At 32.2% G+C, this 7,500-nt stretch overlaps 1 protein-coding gene across 17 annotated transcripts in view; it reads right to left on the bottom strand.

Annotated features, from left to right (window-relative positions):
• LOC124426903 (ras GTPase-activating protein raskol) overlaps positions 1-7,500 on the bottom strand; it is a 187,982-nt gene that overhangs the window by 77,542 nt on the left and 102,940 nt on the right. Inside the window, exon 1 of one of the 17 annotated variants that reach the window (XM_046969144.1) lies at positions 3,135-3,841. The exons of 15 other annotated variants lie outside the window; for them this stretch is intronic. The gene's annotated coding sequence lies outside the window, so the exon portion shown is untranslated. Of the gene's footprint in view, positions 1-2,970; positions 3,027-3,134; positions 3,842-7,500 lie in introns of those variants that run through there. One more of the 17 variants, XM_046969147.1, reaches the window with a different exon arrangement.

Below are 7,500 nucleotides of genomic sequence, written 5' to 3'. Positions count from 1 at the left end.
TCATGTAACTTTTGGTCACATATCGATATTAAAAGATTATATATATATATATATATATATATATATTACTTTTACCATCGGTATATGCAATAACATATTATACTCATTTAGTAATTCATGTAATTATATTATTGACATAAGTAATACGATATAATATTTTCATATTTTATATAATCCGACTTTTATTTTTTTTTCGATCTCAATTTTTTTTCTTTTTCTTTCTCTAACGAACCAAGAAAAATTCTATTACAATGAGCTAATTACAAACATAATAATTATACCATATATACCGATATACGAATGATTAATACATTTTCAATATTTTTTCGAAATTTTTTACAATATTTCGACGAGGATAATTCGTGGATATCGAAAGAATCGATATTAGGACACGCGTTCGTCACGGATAAATCGATTGACAGAAATCGAGCGACGAACAAAAAAAAAAGAAAAGAAAAGAGAGAGAGAGAGAAAGAGAAAGAAAAAAGAAAAAGAAGGTGAAGCACCTATATATATATATATATATATACTTCTACCCTGTCTGTAAACGTTGAGGAAAAATTGTTTTTACCTATACACTACCTAAGAGCATAACTTCTTTTGAGAATTGTAGAAGCTCAATGCTCGGCCAAATACGGAAAAGAAACGAAGGAGTCGCGCAAGAGAACACGACAGGGTATATAACTGGTTTTCACTTTCGTGCGACGACGAAGAAGACGACGAAGACGACGAGGACGACGAGGACGAGCTTCGGGTATATTACAAAGGAGAGAAACGGACGCGTTTACGGATAGAGATGGTAGAGAAACAGAGGGAGAAACAGAGAGAGAAACAGAGAGAGAATAAGAAGAATAAGAAGAAAAGAGAATAGACAAAGATGAGAGAAACTTTTCTTTTTTTGAAGAGAGAGAAAGAGAGAGAGAGAGAGAGAGAGATTTTCTCACCTTCGTATTCTAAAAAAGATGAAAATTCATAGATCGAAGATTACATTTAATTTGTAAAAAATAAAGAATAAGAAGAAGAAAGAGAGAGAGAGAGAGAGAGAGAGAGAGAGAGAGATTCTCATCCTCGTATACTAAAGAAGATGAAAATTCATAAATCGAAAATTACATTTAATTTGTAAAAAACAGAGAAGAAGAAGAAGAAGAGAGAGAGAGAGAGAAAGAGATTTTCTCATCCTCGTATCCTAAAAAAGATGAAAATTCATAGATAGAAAATTACATTTAATTTGTAAAAAATAAAGAGAAAGAAGGAGAGAGAGAGAGAGAGAGAGAGAGAGAGAGAGAGAGAGAGAAGGAGGGGCGTAGGAGGAGGACGAGGAGGAGGGGGAGGAAAGCGTATGAACAGAAGATTCGACTCTTCGTGGGAACGTGAATATACACGCACGCGATAAACGCTATCCTCGAGAAAGAAAAGATCTTCCTTCGAGATAGATCAAGACGTCAAGGTGAAAGATCATCCTTGGCGAGAATCTCAAAAGTTATCGAACTCTTCCACTGTTTTGTAGCTATATGTGAGAATGAGATAAACATATACATAACTAAATGAATAGGTATAAACAATGTGTGTATGTATAATATACACGTTCGATTATGTACAAATGTTTATAAGGAAAATGAGAAAAAATGAAAGAATGAGAATGAAAAAGAGAGAAAGAGAGAGAGAGAGAGAGAGAAAAAAAATTTCTAATAATAATGGATATAAAAATACTTTTCACAAATGATAAAATTAACCATTCGTCGTTCACAACCGATCTAATTCATTAATTTCTTCTCAATGAGGAATGATAACACACATAACACACACACATATGTATATATATATATATATATATATATATATACTCAAGCATCGAACAGGATACCACCATCCACGAAAAAAAAAAATCTAATCTATTTAACTTTTAATCTACTTTTATCTAACTTATTTATAGCACACTTCAATTTTAACTTAGTCTTAAATTTTACGATAAATAGCTAAGATCGAGGATTCTATGATTCTAAATTTCGTATATAGACTTTTCTAACGCCAATTAATTTCTCTCTCTCTCTCTCTCTCTCTCTCTCTCTCTCTCTCTCTCTCTCTCTCTCTCTCTCTCTCTCTCACTTTCTCTCGATTAAATTTTTTATATAAACATAAATTACGTATAAGAGAGCAATCATATTTATTTTCTTTTAAATCGACTATAACTCTGATTTTATTGGATAGACAAATGGTAACGTTAGCAATTTTGTCACTTTTGACGTTAGTTGGCGGTTAATCGTTGACAAGCAAGTTTTTTTTTTTTTTTTCCTTTATTTTTTTCCTTTACTTTTTTTTTCTTTTTTTTTTTTTCTTTTTTTAAGCTAAGATAAGAAATAAATATAAAACTGTGTCAGCTCACGAAAACACGAATGCACGTAGATGCGATAGACAATATTTTTCTACGAATTAACAAATATGTATATATATATACCTATTGACGTCTTCATTAAAAATAAATAAATAAATAAACAAATAAACAAATAAGTAAATAAATAAGAGAAAGAAAAGAACGATAACTTTTTGATAATGTCAATCAAAACGAAACGAAATGAAATGAAATAAAAAATGTGAAAGAAAAAAAAAAAAAGAAAAGAAAAAAGAAAAAAGATATTATCAAATCAAATCGTATTATCGATCTTCATTTTTAGTAAACACGAAACATCACCATAGACGTTTCGATCAAAATAATTTATATTATCGACAATATTTATAAATTAATATTTATAAATAAATGCAAAAACAAATCGAATTAACGATCATTCTCATTTATCAACTCTGCTGCGATGTTTTTAATAAATATAACATATTATCCACTAATATATATATGTATATATTTACGAAGAGAAAAAAAGAAAAGAAATGACGACGAACGAAAAAAAATAGAAAAAAATCGCAGCCATTAAGAAAAAAAAAAGAAAAAAAAAGAAAAAAGAATACTCGTATTACCGATATTCCCCACTTTCAGCTTACACCGACGTTTTAAACGACGTAATACATATTACCTATTTATAAATATAACATTCATATTTATTATTTTATATATATATATATATATATATATATATATATATATATATATATATATATATATATATATATCATATACATACATATATCTATATATTTATTTTTGATCACTCGAAACAAGAGAAACACAAACGAATATACAACTTCCCGTTCGCGAGCTCGTGACAACAAGACGCGGAGTCGCGTTCAACGACGAGTTCGAATCGACGACGTTACAGAAGAAGAACGACAAACGACGACGAAGAAAGAGGGGGATTGGAGGGGGAGGGGGAGGAGGTGGAGGTGGACGTAGAAGTGGAGGAGGAGGAGGAGGAGGAGGAGAATAAAAAGGTAGAGGTAGAGTGGTGGACGTAAAGGTAGAAGTAGAAGAAGAGTAGGAGGAAATGATTGGTAGTAGTAGTAGTAGTAGTAGTAGTAATAGTAGTAGTAGTAATAATAGTAGTATTGGTAGTAGTAGAGAGGATGGATTCTTGCAGTAGGCGGATCGAGAGGAGCACTCTCGATCGTCCACCGTCGCGCGGGAACATCGGAACCGGACTGTTGGTCTCGTTCGTTGGATTCCCTAAGCGTAGGAGGTGACTGAGAATAGCTTCGACTATTCGCCACGATGAGAATTGTTGGCGCTCTTGTCGTATCCCCACTACTCCTACTACTTATGATGTGCACAATTACATCGCTCTAACGTCGATCAGCTGATCGGACAAATTGTCGAGTATCGCTCGACATACAAAACTCTCATATATCCCCTTCTTTGGTTACTTTTTCTTTATCGTTTTTCTTCTTTGTTCATTTTTTTTTCTCTCTCTTTCTCTTTCTTCTTTCTCTCTCTTTTCTTTTTCTTTTTTTTTTCTTATTTTTTTTTTTTTTTTTTTTTAATTAGAATTTAATAGACAATACATTTTCTTATTCTCTTTTTTACGATAGACATTCGTCGATTATTTTCTAATGACCTAGGTTTTTTCTTTCTTTCTTTTTTTTTTTTCAATTAAATTTAATTTCTTTCATTATTATCATCATCATCATCATCATCATTATCATCATATTATTCTTTTTCTTTTTTGACGCTGTCATTGTTTCGTTCGTTTCGTTTTATTTTGCCTTTTATATTTTTTATCTTGTTAACAATTTTATTCCCAACGATATAGAAAATGAACGAGGATTATTATCAGTTCTCATTGAAAGGAAGAAAAACGAAGGAATAGAGTAGGAAGAAGATAACGATAAGAGTGAGTGAGTGAGTGAGTGAGTGAGTGAGTGAGTGAGTGAGTGAGTGCCTACTGAGTGAAAGAATGAATAGGTCGGTAGTAGGACGTAAAATGGCACGCGCGCCAAGTCGTCTGTCTCGCCAGAAGAAACGAGAAACAAATAGAGTACCGAGAAACGAGAACTGTAAAGTAGAAGAGAGAGAGAGAGGGAGAGAGAGAGAGAGAGGGAGAGAGAGAGAGAGAGACGAGAATTTCTCTATCGTAGCGTGTTAGAGAAAGATATCCAGATGTTCTCTAGGTAGGACTGAAAAAGAGAGGGTAAAATCCTAAACTGAAGGAATGGGAGAGGAGGAGAAGGAGTAGGAGGAGGGGAAGGGGACCTATGTCGAGCACGAGCTATTCTCAGCTGGGGCCCCCCTGGATTTCTGCGGGGATTCGATAGAGAAAAAGAAAATAAAAGAAAAAAAAAAAAAGGAAAAAAGAGAGAAAGGGAAAGAGATGAGAGAAATTGGAGAGGGAGGGAGAGAGGGAGGTTGTAGGAGTGAGAGTTGGAGTGGGGGTAGGACGAAAAGAAAACAAGAAGGGTTGAAAAAAAAAAAAGATGAAACAGATGAAGAAGCTGCTACCGTCCTTTTTCTCTTCGTAAATTACTCTTCCTTCTCTTCCTCCTCCTCCTCCTCCTACTCGTCGTCGTAGTCGTCCTCGTCCTCGTCCTCTCTCTTACTCCTCCTCCTTTTTCTCCTATCAAAAGAAGCAGACCCACCGCATGCGAGACAATCGACGCCACGGTTTATACCGGACATTATTTTTAGCGCACGATGCAACGAGTATTATATCAACGATCTTATCTCTCTCTTCTTCCCTTCCTCCCTTCCTCTCTCTCTGTCTATCTTTTTTTCATTCTCTACGATATTTTCTATAATCCCGAAGTTTTCTTTCTTTCCTTTCTTCCTTTTTTTTTTTTTCTCTTTCCTTCCTTTCTTTCGCGTAATGACGAAATATTTTGGACGAATGTTACTTCTCTCGTTTTATTTCCTTTTCTTTATCTCTCTCTCTCTCTCTCTCTCTCTCCTTTTTTTTCCTGCGCGTACTAAGTATCGTCATTAAAAAAAAAAAAAAAGTAGGTTACCAAAAAAGGAAAGGAAAAAAAAAGTTTACCTCAAAACGACCTTAAGATCGTACCTTGTAATTAAAGATTTGATCAATCGGTGGAGTCGATCTTGAATCTACTTTTTCTTTTTTTATACTCGATTCTTTTTTTTTTCTTTTTTTTTTTTTTTTTTTTTTTTTTTTTTTTTTTTTTTTTTTTTTTATGAAATCGAAGCGAAAGAAAAAGAAAAAGAGAAAAATATCGAAAATTGTTAACGCTATATTATAGCTGACGTTAAATCGAACTGAAATTAAATTGAATTAAATCAAGATTATTAAACTTTCGTTGGTTTATCAATCGTGGTGTAAATATTTGAAAGTGCAAATTGTAATAGTATTTTTTTTTTTTTTTTTTTTTTTTTTTTTTGTTAAATATCTAGCCAACAAAATTATCCAATACGAGACTTAATTACAGGGAGTGGTAACTCATCCAAAAGTTTTCTAGCTTGGTAGTTTCGCCGTTGTGTTTGAAAAAATTCAATTATCCTATTAAAAAGAAATTCTTGGAAAAGAGTAATCGACTTTGAATGTCACCTAAGGACTTTTGACCCATCCTATATTTAGCAAATATTAATTTATTGAAGAAAAAAAAAACACAAATAATATACCCATACATATATAAATTTAAAGTTTATGTGACGTTATAGAGGGTTTAATAAAAGATACATATATTTACGTGATAAATATATACATTATCTATATTAATGCCCGTGTTAAGTAAATTAAGTATATGATGTAAACGAAGAAATTTCTTAAAGCTCATTGATTAACAATCGAGCCGTTAAATTTAAGTTGAGCGGCTCGATGACACGTTATTTAGATGTTATATTTGTTCTCAGGTTATATCTGGGCTAAAATGATAACGCGTATTATCGAGTACACGATATTTTTAGTACGCACGCGTCTTTCAAACGTTATCGACGTTACTGACCACTAGAAAGTAACTAGGCCAAGGTCGATTCTATGATTCTAAACTCGTTCAATCATTTCTTCAATTTATTTACCTTAATTAAATGACTTTTTCAGAAAACCGTGAAAACGGAACAAAAAGACAACAAATAAGAAAAAAAAAAAAATAAAAAGAAAAAAAAAAGAAAAAAAAAAAAGAAAATGTTTTCAAACGATCATTGGTAACGATGAATATTTCTATTCTTTTAAATAATTGATGAACGATGTAATATTTATTAAAGTTCTCTTTGGACACGACCAAAAACATTTTCGAAAATCTCGTTTTGCAACCTACTACTAAATGTATTATATAGATGTTCCAACACACACACACACACAGAGGAGAGAGAGAGAGAGAGAGAGAGAGAGAGAGAGAGAGAGAGAGAGAGAGAGAGAGACTGAATAAGATAAAACACGTTGAACATTGAACGTGTCCTATACGAGAGTAACCACGAGAGAGAGAGAGAGAGAGAGAGAGAGCAAGAGAGAGAGAGAGAGAGAGAGAGAGAGAGAGAAAGAGAGAGAAAGAGAGAGAGAGAAAGATATGACTATTACTGAGGGAATAGTAATAAAGTGAGTTCCTAAAACCACAGGCAAAGAGAAGTACACCACGTTTCTATCCTCCTCCATAGCTTGACGTAACTTTGGCGCATTAACTTGGCTCAGGGCCATACTGCATCATAAATATGTTCTGGCTATGGCTAATCATAGTTTTCTTTGCGCGACAATGTATCTTCCGGTTTTAATGATTTTCTTTTTCTTTTTTTTTTTTTTTTTTCTTTTTCTTTTTTCGTTTCATGATATTTCATTCTATTCCGTCAAAACACCTATATACGGGTATGGGAATGTCTATTGGAGAGGAAGGAAATTATATTAATATATTAATATTATTCAATATTATTAATATCTTATATTATTATTTAATATTAATATATTAATTTATAACTTATATAAAATGATATACATATATTCATGTGTATGTGTGTATGTGTATCGAAACTTTCAAAACGTATAATCTCGTGGGTTATACTATATCATTCGTACGTATAATAAAATGAATTATTATCTTATATACGAAAAATTGATTAATCCTTTCTTTCTTTCTTTTCTTATCTGTTTTTTCTTTTTTTTTTTCTTCTTTCTTTTT

The sequence above is a fragment of the Vespa crabro genome, chromosome 9 (genome assembly GCF_910589235.1).
Source record: "Vespa crabro chromosome 9, iyVesCrab1.2, whole genome shotgun sequence".
NCBI lineage: Eukaryota > Metazoa > Arthropoda > Insecta > Hymenoptera > Vespidae > Vespa > Vespa crabro.
The sequence above is the reverse complement of the archived record's forward strand: the minus strand, read 5'-3'. Positions and strand labels throughout refer to the sequence as shown.